Source organism: Rhinoderma darwinii, chromosome 2, assembly GCF_050947455.1.
Source record: "Rhinoderma darwinii isolate aRhiDar2 chromosome 2, aRhiDar2.hap1, whole genome shotgun sequence".
NCBI lineage: Eukaryota > Metazoa > Chordata > Amphibia > Anura > Rhinodermatidae > Rhinoderma > Rhinoderma darwinii.
Genome location: NC_134688.1, coordinates 109,359,856 through 109,373,077, shown reverse-complemented (window position 1 = coordinate 109,373,077; position 13,222 = coordinate 109,359,856). Strand labels below are relative to the sequence as shown.

The 13,222-nt window shown below is 45.8% G+C and overlaps 1 protein-coding gene across 3 annotated transcripts in view; it reads right to left on the bottom strand.

The window, feature by feature from the left end:
* STAT2 (signal transducer and activator of transcription 2) overlaps positions 1 to 9,093 on the bottom strand; it is a 118,310-nt gene extending 109,217 nt beyond the window's left edge. Inside the window, exon 1 of one of the 3 annotated variants that reach the window (XM_075852097.1) lies at positions 9,004 to 9,093. The gene's annotated coding sequence lies outside the window, so the exon portion shown is untranslated. Of the gene's footprint in view, positions 1 to 8,876; positions 8,899 to 9,003 lie in introns of those variants that run through there. The other 2 variants (XM_075852099.1, XM_075852100.1) reach the window with 2 other exon arrangements.
* Positions 9,094 to 13,222: the final 4,129 nt, after the last annotated feature.

Genomic DNA, 13,222 nt, shown 5'->3' with positions numbered 1-13,222 from the left:
GCCCTATCTTGAGGTGTTTTCCACCACAAAAACTCCATTGAAATCAATGGGAGACAAAAAAAACGCTGATAACGGCCACGGCGTATGTCCGCTGCGTGAAACACACGACATGTCCTATAATTGCCCGTTTTTCGCGCATCACGCACCCATTGAAGTCAATGGGTGCGTGAAAATCGCGCACGGCACACGGACGCACTTCCGTGTGCCGCATGTGATGCACGCTACAGTAGTCAAAACTATGAATGAAAACAGAAAAGAACCACGTGCTTACAAACATAAAAACAGAGTGTCATAATGATGGCGGCCGCGCAAAAATCACGCAGCCACGCATCATATGCTGATGACACACGGAGCTTTTGTGGACCTTTTGCGCGTGCAAAACGCCTCGTTTTTTTGTGCGCGCAAAACGCCCACGCTCGTGTGAATCCGGTCTTTCTTCTACACTGCCTGGCCTTGTCAATCAAAAAAAGAAGACGTGGCGTGTCTTGGATGCCGAACAGAGCGGTCGCATCTCCCTGAGCTCCGCTCCGAGACCTCTCAGCTACGACATTAGCGACGATACATACCTCCGGTTTGACAACCCTCTCACCTCTGGAAACCGCGGCAGCATGATGACCCGGACGAAGTCCTCGAAAACGGGACCTAAACGTCTTACAGACTTCTTCCCCGCCAGGGAAAACAAGCATGGCGGCGAGACAACCTCCGAGACCAACGTCCCGCCAGCCTCTCCTACCTTGCCTGAAGAAGATCGGGACGTCAACCCCTCTAAGACGACAGCCGAGGGTGAGTCTGTGCCCTGGGGGGAAGGGGAAGCAGAATCGCCTAAAGAGGCAACCATGGGGAAAGGACGCTTTGCTGCACTATCAAGTAGCCCCATATCTAAGATGGCGTCCTCACCTCGTGTATCAGAGGAGTCTCCTCCCCCCAGTCCTGCAGGACTTACAAGTGCACAAGCTCCTAGGGTGGAAGATATATTTACACAGTCTGTGGCCATTGAAGATATACCCTCATCGGATCAAGTGGCTTCAGAAGCCTTTATAAAAAATATGGTACTAGCCCTCCGAGGCTCCTTTCACAACGATTTATTAGGATTCACCACTAAACTCTCCAATGCTATTGACGACTTAGGAGACCGAGTAGACAACGTGGAGACAAAAATGAGTGAACTCACTAATGCACATAACGATATAGTGGATGCTCATGTGTCTTTGGAGGAAGAAATGCAAGCTTTAAAATACAAGTTGGCTGATTTGGAGGATCGCAATAGACGGAATAACGTCAAATTTAGAGGAATTCCAGAGTCCGTCCAACCTTCCAACCTCACCGCTTACTTACAGCAACTTATTAAGGATGTATTGCCTAATTCCAAACCTGCGGATCTTATCATAGATAGAGCCCATAGGCTCCCTAAACCTAAATCTATTTCTGCTGATTTGCCACGAGATGTGATAGCAAGGATTCATTTTTATAATACCAAGGATTCCCTCATGTCTGCGGCACGAAGATTACCGGCTCTACCTGTACCTTATGAAAAGATACACATCTATGCGGATCTCTCCCAAGCGACCCTGCAAACTAGGAGGAAATTTCTGCCTCTTACACTGGCGCTAAGGAAGAACGACGTGGGATACAGATGGGGATTCCCTACCAAATTACTGGTGTATAGGAATGGAGTCCTGCATACCATGGCGGATGTAGAGGAAGGATCGGCCCTGCTTCATAAATGGGGACTGACGCCTATTCTGCCCAATACAGTTCCTACTAGAAGGTCCCCCTCGAGACTCTCACCGGAGTGGATTGGGAAATCTCGTCCTTAAACGTCCCGGGGTATGGGTTGCTACATGGAGGTCGAGATGGTGTCCAAGTAGACTTTTTCCCCACTTGTCTTCGGTGACTCTCAGCCGGATATCTGGCGGAGTTACTTTCTCACTACGTGATGTTATTCTTGCTACAGTTTCCAAGTTTTTACCTTCCTTCCCTGTCCTCCTTCCTTAAAATTGCTGTTATACGATTATTGTCATATATACCAGGCATGTTATGTTATGATCCTATCCTAGCTCGATTATGGGGTTTAATTCATATGAAGCATTTTACATGTATTATTTATGGCGGTTAAATTTGTATCTCTGAACACCAGAGGGCTAAATTCACCCTTCAAGAGAGCTTCGGTGTGGAAGGATGCTTTGGCTTCCAACTCTGATATAATCTGTCTACAAGAGACACATTTTGCCAAAGACCATTGTCCCAAATTTACTCATCCAAAATTTCCGCTAATTTACCTCTCTAATGCTGATAAGAAAAGGGCGGGAGTGATGATAGGCTTTAAGGACACAGTATCCTTTCAATTGCAGTCTTCCATTAATGATGAGCGGGGGAGATTTTTGATACTGGTAGGTCTGCTTAACAACTGTCCCATCACTATTGCTAATATTTATGCTCCCAATACGTCACAAGTACGTTTCCTCAACAAGACTATGCGCAAAATTCGCAAAATTATGCAAGGGAAACTTATAGTCTGTGGGGACTTCAATATAATCCCGGACGCTAAATGGGACTCTACTAAACAGGGGAGAAGATCTCCCCCGACTCTGACCCCATGGTTACTTAAGGAAGATTTATATGACACGTTTAGATGTATGAATTCTTCTTCTAGAGAATATACTTTTTATTCCACAAGACACCGATCATTTTCTAGAATAGATCTTTTCTTGGTGGATAGGAATTCTATAGCAGGGATTAAAGCTTCTGAGATAGGACAGATAACTTGGTCGGATCACGCCCCCTCATATCTCCTTCTCTCTTTAGGGCCTGCCCCCTTACCAAGATCCTCATGGCGGATCAACAATTTTCTTATTAGTCTTCCCAAATATAAGGAAAAAATCTACTCTCAATTACAAGAATATTTTCTTTTGAATGGTTCTCCGGACCTAAACCCATTCACTCTATGGAATGCACATAAGGCGGTTATGAGGGGGTTCTTGATACAGCAAGGGGCACAATATAAAAAAATGAAAACGGCTGCTCTGACTTCTTTACTGTCTGATATACGCTCTGCGGAACAGGAACTCCAACTAAATCCATCTTCGTCATTGCATAACAAACTCATGACCCTTAGAAGGAAGCTGCAGGCCCTCCTTATAGACGAATTTGATAAAAAGATTGCTGCCTTAAGATTAAACTATTATACTTCTTATAATAAGTCCAGTAAACTGATGGCGAATAAAATTAAACAACGTCAGCAAAAAACTAAAATCACTCACTTAGTCGATCCAGCAGATGGGTCTAGGATCTCTAACCCACAAACTATAGCAGATCAATTTAGCTCCTATTATTCTAAACTATACAACTTGAAGTCTGATCCCCAAACTCCACAACCTTTGGATAAAGAAATCCAAACCTTTTTAGAGTCGGTTCAGTTGCCTTCCGTATCTCCGGATCAACTATCCAGTTTAAACGCTCCGGTATCACTTTTAGAGGTGTCCAAAATTATCAATTTATCTAAATCCAACAAATCCCCTGGTCCGGATGGGTTCTCCAACGAATACTACAGAACCTTTAATACCATTCTTGCCCCCCATCTAACCGCAGTCTTTAATAAGGCAATGTCAGAAGGTAATATGCCCCGAGAGATGCTGGAAGCCACGATAGTGACTATCCCTAAACCTGGGAAGTCCCCTACAATCCCGGCCAACTTCAGACCCATTTCCCTCCTTAATTGTGATACTAAATTATACGCTAAACTTATAGCCACCCGCTTGATTGACATTTTACCCACATTAGTACATTCGGATCAGGTGGGATTCACGAAGGGGAGGCAGGCTCCGGATGGAACTAGAAGGGTAGTGGATCTTATAACTAAAATAAGTCTGTCTCGAGCGCCTTCTCTCCTCCTCACCCTGGATGCAGAGAAGGCGTTTGATAGAATACACTGGGGGTTCGCATTTTCGACGTTGATGAAATTTGGATTCGAGGGGAACATATTTAAGGCTATCCAGGCACTATATACTCTACCTACAGCTAAAGTTCTCTCTAATGGTTACTTATCTACCCCCTTTAACATTACTAATGGTACCAGGCAGGGGTGCCCGCTGTCCCCCTTATTGTTTACGCTAGTTATGGAACCATTAGCAGAATCTATAAGATCTAACTTGCTGATTCGGGGTATCCCAGTAGGGTTTCGACAACATAAAATTGGACTATTCGCAGATGATATAATTTTGACCATCACTGACCCTTTATCCTCCCTAAGGGAAATTTCTCAAGTCATCTCTAAATTTGGATTAGTATCCTACTATAAAGTGAATGCATCTAAATCTCAAATTCTTGGGATTTTCATCTCTCCGTCCCTGAAACAATCTATAATAACAGAGTTCCCATATCAATGGGAAAACTCTTCAATTCCTTATCTGGGAATTCAAATCAGCTACCCCTTGTCGCAACTTCCCAAAATAAATTTTGATCCTCTTCTAACGTCCTTACAGAGGGAATTGGATCAAATTGCTTTGCACGAGCCTTCATGGTTAGGACGCAATGTGTGCTATAAGATGTTCATACTACCCAAAATATTATACTACTTACGCACCCTACCAATCCCTATACCTCAAATATGGTTCTCTAGGTTCCAGAAGCAGCTTCAAAACTTTTTATGGGGAGGAAGGAGGCCTAGAATAGCAACGTCCCTCCTGTTGAAACGGAAGCATAGAGGGGGGCTGGGAGTACCTAATCTCTTAGCTTATCATAGAACATTTGTAGTAAAACAATCTGAAAAATGGTTTACTTGCTCTTCTGGAGTTAGCTGGCCAACGATTGAACAACAATTGATAGGGGGGCTGCCGTTGTCTACAGTACTGATGGCCTATGCCTTGAGGCCTGACCTTCTCCTTCCCAACATCCCTACAATTAAAGTTGCAATACAATGTTGGCTTTATTTCATGGCGCAACCCGCGGGGATTCCGGGGAGAGGCACGACTCAGATACCGCTGGGAGTACTTGAAACATTAATCCCCAACCTAGGAATCAAACACTGGCCGGTGAACGGTATCCAGTACGTTTCTGATCTATTTTTGGGGAAAGAGATGAAGTCCTTTAACAACATTCAGAGACAGTTTGGGATCTCGGAGAGAGATATTTATAAATATACTCAGATTAAATCTTATCTGACGTCCTCGCCTCTGACCGGACTCCAAGCATCCAAATCAGCGGTGGCACTTCTGTCTGGATCTGGCTGGGGGGGTAGCAACCTTACGGCTAGAATATATGATGCAATGAATGGGGATGTGGAGACTTCTAGGCGAGCACACTTTCTGAACTGGGAAAGGGACATGGGGAAATCTTTCTCCATGGCACAATGGGAAACAGCGATTAAATGGACTTTGAAGTCCTCAGTTTGCATGAACCTTTTGGAAGTTTTCCATAAGGTTCTGTTGCGATGGTACTATACTCCGACCAAACTGGCGAGGATATATCCTCAAACCTCTAACCTATGTTGGCGTAACTGTGGTCAAGAGGGCTCGCTATATCATATATTTTGGGGATGTCCCCACCTGAGGACCTTTTGGGCCAACATTTTTCAACTACTATCAGAGGTCTTGAAGATTCCTGTTGTCCAGGAGCCAGGGGTAGCATTATTATCCTTGGAGATAGAAAAGTTCCCGCCGATTTACCGACCCTTAGTGTGCCATGTTTTGCTCACAGCGAAGTTATTGATAGCTAAAGCCTGGAAGTCTCCAATACCACCCACACAAGAGGAGGTAATAGCTAGGGTGTCAACGCATTGTGTATATGAACGCATTTTTTATCTAAGACAACAGAGATATGCTTCTTATATCGCCTTTTGGAATCCCTGGATAATATATCATAAAGTGGAGATGGAGATAACACAGATATCAGCAATTTCCCTTCCCTCCTAACCTTCCCCCCTGTACCTCCCCTTGTTTCTGGTTCTCTGTTAAAAGTTTTGCGTGCAAGATGGACTACTTTGAAGCATTGATATATACTTGTATATGAAGCACTGTATGTAACATTTGTTGTTTATTTGAAAATTATAATAAAAATAATTGCAAAAAAAAAAAAAAAAAGAAGACGTGATCACGCCTTGCGCTGTATTCTTTTGAGCGTGCCTGCACCTCGGCTTGGCAGTACAGCAGTAACGTTTTACCGGTCGCTCTTCTGTGCCTGTGCCGATTACGCCACACTACACGCTATTTTTTAACAATTAGTTTTTTCTATATAAAAGTAGTAAAACATAGTTTTCTTAGAGTGTTCTTTTCCCATTTCACCCCAATAAGATTTTTTTTTTCCCAGTAAATTATATGGTACAGTAAATGGTGTGGTGAAAAACTACAACTCGTTTAGCAAAAAAAAATCCCTCATGCACAAGGCCGTAGCAGCGTGCACAGTCCGTGATTACGGGCACGGACTGTCACCCGCATTTGCGGGCCGAGCTCCCATTATAAAGTATAGGAGCACGGTCCGCAAATTAAAATAAATAGGACATGTCCTATTCTTTGCAGGTCATTTCTATGGCTCGGACACTTACCCGTAAATATACGGGAAGGTGACCGTGGGCCATAGAAATTAATGGATCCGTATTTTTATCCACAATTACTGATCTGGTGGTGCATAAGGTCTCATACAGCTATATCGGCGCGGCATCACATACAGTGGGGGTCTGCGCGGCATCATATACAGCGGGGGTCTGCGCGGCATCACATACAGCGGGGGTCTGCGCGGCATCACATACAGCGGGGGTCTGCGCGGCATCACATACAGCGGGGGTCTGCGCGGCATCACATACAGCGGGGGTCTGCGCGGCATCACATACAGCGGGGGTCTGTGCGGCATCACATACAGCGGGGGTCTGCTCGGCATCACATACAGCGGGGGTCTGCGTGGCATCACATACAGCGGGGGTCTGCGCGGCATCACATACAGCGGGGGTCTGCGCGCCATCACATACAGTGGGGGTCATCATCATCTTCTTTAGGTGAAGAAGATGATGAAGGGAATAGAAGGGGGTTCGTTTTAGAAAGATTAAATTTGAGATAGAGAAGACATGACAGCAAAGACCGATAAACGGCCGACCGTGTATTACATGAATGGGGCTGGTGCACTAGAGTAAGAGCCACTCTATATTAGCGGCTTTCCAGTCTGCCTCATAGAGGGGGGTTCCGAGCGCTCCCCCTCCCCCCTTTATAGCCTCTATAGACACTAATATATGGAAAGGGGTTGTCTTCATGAGACTACCATTAAAAAACAAACAAAAAAAAACATCCAGTAAGACGAGCTCTGCACAACCACCGTCTCAAGTTGTCAGACGTTACATGAATACAGCATAAGCCGGTCACTACGCACGAGACCGCCATAACTGAACGCTCCTACGACGGATGCCCTTCTAAGCAAAAAAAACGCAAGCGCTGGTGTCAGGTTTGGGAACGCTCACGTCTCCTCTTCCTGCACCCCCGCGAGACGCTTCTATACAGATATATCTGGACACAATGTACATTAGTAAGCAGACGAAGCTCTAGGTATTCGAGAACAGGTTTGGAATATAGAGGTTGTACTTCTATAGGATTCCTGTGGAGCCTGAGCTTGCAAATAAATGCCCAAGGTGCGGCCGCAATATCCTAGTGACTCAGCATTATTTGCATTCCCAATATTTCATCAAAGAAAAGATCTGAGAATAGTTATGCAAAATACAGTGCACGCAGCTAAATACGGGGCTCTAGGCATAAAAAAATATATAGAATCTAAAAATGTAGCCAAATCTATTTTTTTGTTTGCCAAATTAAAAAAAAATCTCAAATTTTTTTCATTTCACGTCGACATAGCCGTATGAGCGCTTGATTTTTGCGGGATGAGTTGTAGTTTCTAATGCCGCCTTTTATTGTACCATATAATGCACTGTGTTTTGTGTTTAGTCAAGCAGCCGGAACCGGAGTTATCTCCGATCCCGGCCGTTATAGTGAAGGGTCGGCTGTATGTTACAGCCAAAAGCCGCTGAATATGGACCGGGCTCAGCCACTCCATACCCAAACTTCTGACACGTCACTATAGTTACCCTTTAAATGTGTTTCACCTGTAAAAACCTCATCGGCATCAAAATTTTTGATGCGGTTTCATCCACATCTGAATACACCCTTACAGAAAATGATGCGATCTATGTCCTGGCAAACACCACTAGAGGGCACAAAGGTGTTTACTATTGGGAGCTCCCTCTAGTGGTGGCTGCAGGCAGTCAGAATATTCGGTTTTAAATCTTTTAGGCAATTTGGGTTCCTAAATGTAACAATTTAGGAGCCAAATTATAGTTCTTGGTCACATTTGGGATAGGCCATCAACGTTTGATCACGGGGGTCAGACCTCTGGCAACCCCAACAATCAGCACAATTTTGCGTGTTCTGCCTAATGTTGTATTTATTCCGCAGAAGACAGATCAGCGTCACTGATATCAAACCGTGCAGTAGGACTAGAGCTGGATCCTGGCCATACATATGCCAAACGGCCTACACCTACCTAGTGATACACATTTACCATTAGTCTACGGGCAAGTCGGCGTATACACTGATTGGCCACCGCAAATTTGAGATAATAGCCTTTTCTATTTTGCTGTGGCTGTCATTTTCCGCAGAAGTGACAAGAGGAAGTGAAGCCATGTAGGTTGTCACTTTTGATAGTGTATATTTGTCGCAAAACATTCATGGCTGTCAAAGTCGCATGCAAACCGCAGGACTGCTAGAGAAACAGGCAGCGATTATGAAATGTGACTGGTCGCTAGTTACACCATAACTTTTCTATGTAAGGGAGATGTCACCCTGTTATATGAAGCGCATTCAGGACTGAACAGTCCGGCTGCAAATAAACTATATTACCCGCACATGTAAAGTGCTCGCAGTCAATGTACTGCATATAAGCGCCATTCATCGCCCGCTCAGGCAGCAGACAGAACCGGGGTCTACGTGCTATGGATAAAGGTAAACAGGATGAGACAGAGAATAACATTACCACACACATCCACCGACTTCAGCGCTCGTCCTCCTCTCAACCTGCGCAAGAGCAGCTCGTGTCAGTACCAGAGCGCTGCCATTGGTAGCCCTGAACGTCAATCCGCGGACAGCAGCCAGTCAGGATAACACACAGGGGGTAAGGGGCGAGAGGATTGCTACAAACCCCTCCCCTCTAGCAGATCATTAGTAGTGATTGGATACCTTAGAGTAGGCGGGCATAATGTCAGGTTAAGGGCGGGGCTTATGCCGGCTTCATTCCTATTTCCCAGGTATTACGTCAGACTCTGGGTGTAGCTTGCGGTCTGTACGCTGTATGTAGTATGTACGATTTGCGGCGGGGACGCTGAATGTTCTGGGTTCTTCCTAATGTTCAGGGAACCTGAGGCGTTCACCACTCGCCGGCTGCAGCACGATTTATCCGCTTATCTGCATTTGACGTATTAGGTTTTATTCACACCCGGTAGATTTGTTTCAGGAATTTTTGCGGCTGAAAATAAGTACCATTCATCTGAATCGAGTTCTTTCTGCATCGGGCAAATGGATTTCTGCAAACCTCATACGAATGAAAGGGACGTTTGCAAAAATGTCTGCAACAAATCTGCATGTGAATTGCCCCTTAGGGCTTATTTAGATGAACGTATAATAGGTCCGTGCAACGCGCGTGATATTCACGCGCCTCGCACGGACCTATGTTAGTCTATGGGACCGTGCAGACTGTCCATGAGTTTCACGCAACGTGTGTCCGCTGTGTAAAACTCACGACATGTCCGATATTTGTGCGTTGTTCGTGCATCACACACCCATCGAAGTCAATGGGTGCGTGATTCGCGCAACTGCAGTAAAACGTATGAATGAAAATAGAAAAGCACCACATGCTTTTCTGTTTACAAACATACAAAGTGTCATAATGATGGCAGCTGAGCGAAAATCACGCATCATACGCGGCTGACATACGGAGCTGTTAAGTACCTTTTGCGCGCGATAAACACACGCTCGTGTAAATCCGGCCTCAGGCTTGATTCACACGACCATGTTACGTCCGTAAAGGACGGAACGTATTTCGGCCGTAAGTCCCGGACCGAACGCACTGCAGGGAGCCGGTCTCCTAGCATTATAGTTATGTATGACACTAGGAGTCCCTGCCTCTCTGCCGGACATCTGTCCTGTACTGTAATCATGTCTTCAGTACGGGACAGTAGTTCCACGGAGAGGCAGGGACTCCTAGCATTGTACATAAGGGTATGTTCACACGAGGGCGTCCGTTACGGCTGAAATTACGGGGATGTTTCAGCCTGAAAACATCCCCGTAATTTCAGCCGTAACGGCATGTGCAGGCGCTTGAACGCCGCGTCAATTACGGCCGTAATTAGCGCTGCTATTCATTGGAGTCAATGAATAACGGCTCCAATTACGGCCAAAGAAGTGACAGGTCACTTCTTTGACGCGGGCGTCTATTTACGCGCCGTCAATTGACAGCGGCGCGTAAATATACGCCTCGTGTGAACAGACAAACGTCTGCCCATTGCTTTCAATGGGCAGATGTTTGTCAGCGCTATTGAGGCGCTATTTTCAGACGTAATTCGGGGCAAAAACGCCCGAATTACGTCCGTAAATAGGCCGTGTGAACATACCCTTACTATGATGCTAGGAGCCCGGCTCCCTGCAGTGTGTTCGGTCCGGGATTAGTGGCCGAAATACGTTCTGTCATTTACGAACGGAACATGCTCGTGTGAACCCAGCCTTATGCTATGTTCACACGGTAAAAACGGCTATAAAATACGGAGTTGTTTTCAAGGGAAAACAGCCTCTGATTTTCAGCCATTTTTAAGGGCATGTTCAGACGCAAACGCAAAATACGTCTGAAATTACAGAGCTGTTTTCAGGCGAAAACAGCTCCTGAATTTCAGACATTTTTGCATGTACTCACGTTTTTCGCAGTATCTTTTACGGACGTAATTGGAGCTGTTCTTCATTGGAGTCAATGAAAAACGGCTCCAAAAACGTCCCAAGAAGTGTCCTGCACTTCTTTGACGCGGGCGTAATTTTACGCGCCGTCTTTTGACAGTGACGCGTAAAATTACACCGTCTGAACAGAACATCATAAAACCCATTGCAAGCAATAGGCAGATGTTTGCAGACGGTTTGGAGCCATCTTTTCAGGCGTAATTCGTGGCGTAAAACGCCTGAATTACGTCTGAAAATAGGCCACGTGAACATACCCTAAGGGTATGTTCACATGGCTCATTTTCAGCTGTTTTTCGAGCCGTAAACGCCCTGAAAAACAGCTGAAAAAACTTAAGCTGAATGCCTCCTAAGGCCTCATGCACACGACCGTATTTTTTCCCACCCGTAAATACTGGCGTAAATACGGGTCCTTGGTCACACGTATTCGACCCGTTTTGCACCAGTATTTACGGACCCGTGCCTGTAAATATGGGTCCGGTGTCACCCGTATTCCACTCGTATTTACGGGCACGTTTTTGGCTGCAAAATAGCACTGCACTAATCGGCAGCCCCTTCTCTCTATCAGTGCAGGATAGAGAGAAGGGACAGCCCTTTCTGTAATAAAAGTTAAAGAAATTCATACTTACCCGGCCGTTGCCTTGGTGACGCGTCCCTCTCTTCACATCCAGCCCAACCTCCCTGGATGACGCGACAGTCCATGTGACCGCTGCAGCCTGGGATTGACCTGTGATTGGCTGCAGCGGTCACATGGGCAGAAACGTCATCCAGGGATGTCGGGCCGGATGTCGAGAGAGACGCGTCACCAAGGCAACGGCCGGGAGACCGGACTGGAGGAAGCAGGAAGTTCTCGGTAAGTATGAACGTCTTTTATTTTATTTTTTTACAGGTTGCTCTATATTCTAATCGGAATTCACTGTCCAGGATGCTGAAAGAGTTACTGCCGATCAGTTAACTCTTTCAGCACCCTGGACAGTGACTATTTACTGACGTCGCCTAGCAACGCTCCCGTAATGACGGGTGCACACATGTAGCCACCCGTCATTACGGGAGCTCCATAGACTTCTATGGGCTGTCCGTGCCGTTATTACGGCCTGAAATAGGACATGTTCTATCTTTTTCAACGGCACGGGCACCTTCCCGTAAGAAAACGGGAAGGTACCCGTGGCCAATAGAAGTCTATGAGCCCGTTATTACGGGTCGTAATTACGACCCGTAATAACGGGTGTTTTTACGGTCGTGTGCATGAGGCCTATCTAATGGCTTAATACTCGTCCGTGTTCTGTGCGTTCAAATCACTCGCAGCACACGGACCCATGCAATTCAATGGGGCCATTCACACATGCGTTGTTTTTTACGCAGCGGGTGTCCGTTGTGTGAAACACTGCATGTCCTATATTGGTGCCTTTTCACGCACCTAGTTGCCCATTGAAGTTCATGGGTGTACGTGAAAACCACATGTGATGTCCGTGTTTCACGCATCAAATACATTGAAAAGCAAAGAAATAATTAATTATTTTTAAAAATGAAGTGCTTGCACGGACGTGAAAAACACATGCCACACGTAAAGCGCACTGATGCACATACGCAACGCACACAGACTAGAAATGTAGGAAAAACGCTGCATTTTTTACGCACGCAAATCGGACACGCTCGTCTAAATGTAGCCCAAGGTTCAATGCAGACAATGCGTATTAAGTGCGGTTTTGCGTGCGGCAAGTCCGAAGCATAATACAGTACCAGAATAGTCAATGAGGTTCTCATGTACATGCTGCAGTAGTTTTCAGGACTGAAATTGACCTGTTGTGCGTTTTTTAGAATCTGCAGCATGTCAACTTACCTTGCGTTTCTGCTTGCGAATTGTATCTTTCTAGTGCAGAGGAAAATCGCACCAAAATCCGCAGCATAGAAACGCGCCTCAAAACGGAAAACCGCACAGAAAAACACATCTTTAGGCATCGTTTACACGAGCGTGATATACGTCCGTGCGACGCGCGTGCTTTTCACGCGTGTCGTACGGACCTATATAAGTCTATGGGGGCATGCAGACAGTCCGTGAGTTTTCCTCAGCGTGAGTCCGCTGAAAAAAACTCACGACATGTCCTAAATTTGTGCGCTATTCGCGCATCATGCACCCATTGAAGTCAATGGGTGCGTGAAAATCACGCGCACCGCACGGAAGCACTTCCGTGGGATGCGCGTGATTCGCGCAACAGCAGTCAAAAGTATGTTTGCAAACAGAAAAGAACCACGTG